Source organism: Nannospalax galili, unplaced genomic scaffold (assembly GCF_000622305.1).
Source record: "Nannospalax galili isolate Female #2095 unplaced genomic scaffold, S.galili_v1.0 scaffold829, whole genome shotgun sequence".
NCBI classification, from domain to species: domain Eukaryota; kingdom Metazoa; phylum Chordata; class Mammalia; order Rodentia; family Spalacidae; genus Nannospalax; species Nannospalax galili.
The window spans coordinates 3,012,639-3,015,674 of record NW_008360329.1 but is presented as its reverse complement, the minus strand read 5'-3'; positions in this window follow the sequence as shown (position 1 = coordinate 3,015,674).

Genomic DNA, 3,036 nt, shown 5'->3' with positions numbered 1-3,036 from the left:
CTCTCTCTCTCTCTCTCTCTCTCTCTCTCTCTCTGTCTCTCTCTCTCTTTTAATTTTTATAGGAAGGTGGCATATCTGTCTCAACAAGTAAAGCTTGCTTTTCTCCTGACTGGTGCTTAGTGGCTACTAAGCACCCCCAAGGGCAGCTTTGCCCCAGTAGGCTCCCCGAGCTCAGCAAGGTCCCTGCCCTAGGCCGCTGCTCTTTGCAGTTGGAGTGACTTTGTTTCCCTGGTTAGACAACATCCCTTGCTGTAAATGCAGAGCGCTGATGGAGAGCTGCGTTCCCCAGTCACTGCACGTAGGCAGGCTGCTCCTAATCAGCAGATCAGTTAACCTGCTTAGCAGACACCTGACAGGAAGGTGGCTGGCGTGATGGAGCGGAAAGGACAAAGGCTGTGCGTCAGGAACCCAGGGTCATGTTTCCACCTCGGCCGCAGACTTGCCCACCTCTGCGGGCCCAGCCCCACCTTCTGCATAGAGCCTGGATAAAGGGGCTTTGAGAACGCTCCACTGAGGATTAGAGAGATAGCATCAGCACGCAGCTCTGCGGTCTGGAAAGAAAACGCTGTGTCAATACCGCTGGCTGCACTCGGCTCTCTTCGGGCCGTTCATCTGGCCAGCCCTTCCTTGTCTGTTTTGGCAACGTTATATAACCCCATGTGTACACGGATGTGCCTGTGGGAATGCAGGAAAACAAGCGTGTGCATTTGGGGAGGTGATGTGGGATTGGAATTCAGAATGGAAAAGTATTAAAGCCTGGAAATTTCCAGATTGGGAAACCCCCTGGGCTGGACAGGTGAAAGCAGTGTCTCCCTTTGCACCCAGCTCCACATTGCCCTCCGCCTGAAGAAGAGTCACTGAGTGACCAGGGTAGTGAAGTGAAATGAAGCTTCCTGTGGTTCTTTTTCCCTTGCTTGTCCATATCCAAATGTTTATCTTTCAAAACTAGTAAGCGATTTGAACAGGAGACAAATGATAACATGGAGGGAAGTTAACCAGTCAGTGCCCTGTGCTCAGTGCTGCTGGGCTTGTGTGTATGTACGTGGGACTCGGGACAATGAGACCCTATTACCCTGAGTGCTTCAGTCAGGGCAGGGCATGCAGCAATGTCCTTAGGTCCACAGCCTGCTATAACCTGCTGTCCTCTGTCCACCCACAGCCCCAGGCTGCTCTATAGCACCATGGGTGGGCCAGTCTGAGACTTCTGGGCAGCTTACACTGCTGCACTTTCTGCAGTGGATCTTGTGGCTTACAGTTTTAAAGTTTTGGTAAAACTGTCACTCTTAGATACTGCTCTGCCTCCAATTTAAAAACAAACAGATCTAGAGAGGTGGTTCAGCAGTTAAGAGTACTGGCTGTTCTTACAGACGACCTGGGTTTAGTTCCCACCACCCATACAGTGGCTAACAACCCTTCCATTTCCAGGGTATCCAACACCCTGTTCTGTCCTCTATGGACATTTCACACACATGGTACAATTACATGCATGCAGACAGAACACTCATACACATAAAATAAAAATAAATAAATAAATACTGACAAACAATAAAATAGAACTATGTTCTGAAAGGCTGATTCATAGGCAAGAGTTTACTTTTCTAAAAAAATGTCAAATAAACCAACCTAACACCTTCTGTCCATCCAGCGGAACAGAGGTACTTTGTGACAAACGCCACTCTCCTTTGTCTTTGGTCCATGCTCTTAAAGAGTGGCATGATTGGCAGCAACTAGCATTAAGAGTCTAGACCTAGTTCAGGCACCAAATCCCAAGTGTGAAAGAAAGTTGCTTGAGGTATGCATCCCTACTGTGAGGCACTGTTCCACCCAAGTTCAAAGCAACAAGGCCAGTTATAGAGTGAAATCTCCCAAACTGTGAGCCAAAAGAAACATTTCTTCCTTGCAAGTCATTAATCTCAGGTATTTTATCACAGTAATGGAAAGCTGACTCACAAAATCAGAAGAGATGAAAAATGGTTTGATTTTATTCTTGGTATTACTGATCTTGGATAAGTCACTTTACTTTTCTGTTTCATTGATAAATTTGGGAGAGAGAGGGGAGTAGTAAATGTATGAAACAGATAAATACAGGAAAGCAGGATTTGTCCTAAAACTCCCTGGATGGGAATGAGGAATGGAAAAATTAGTTATGTTCTTGTTTTGCTCAGGGGAGGCATTGTGCCAGTCACAGTGACTCCAGCCTTACCTCTTAGATGCAGTGTCAAATTAGGAAGCACTGGAAGGAACTGATGTATAATATCTATTAATATAATAATAAGGAAAGGCCTTATTATTGTTGTATTATTAGGAGATATGCACAGGTTTCTGTTCAGAGCCCACTGGGCTTTTAAAGACACAATTCATACAGTGTTAGTTTTTTTTTTTAATATCTACACCACACTAAACAATTGCAATAAGACAAAATACTATCTGTAACTGAAGTTTATGATTCCTACCCCCAAAAAGTGGCAGATAGTTTTTTAAATAGTCATAAGAGCCTTTGCCTGAGCAAACCTTCCTTTCAGCACAAAAGTTTTGGGGTTTTTTTGTTGTTTGAGACAGAATTTTGTCTTATAACCCAGACTAGCCTAGAACTTACTATGTACCCCAGGCTGGCCTGGAAGTCTCAGCATTCCTCCTGCCTCAGTCTCCCAAGTTCTGAAATAACACATGAGAGCCACTGTGTCCATATTAGCACAGGATGGCAGTAATTATAAAATTTCATCAGCAACAAAAGTGAAATTCTGCTTATTACACTCAGTTTAGAGAAGCAGGAGATGGTGATTTTTTTATACAGATTTTCATTTAAAGTAGAAAATTATAGGCTGGGGACAGAGCTCAGTTAGTAGTTGTGTTGCCTAGTATGCACAAAGTCTTGGGTTCGATCCCAGGCACCACTTTAAAAAAAAAAAACCACACACGTGTGTTAGAGCAGGTTTGTAATCTCAATACTTAGGAAGTGGAGGTTGGAGGATTTGAAGGTCAAGGTCACCCTGGGTTGCATACTGAGTTCAAGGCCAGCCTGGAATACTTTAAACG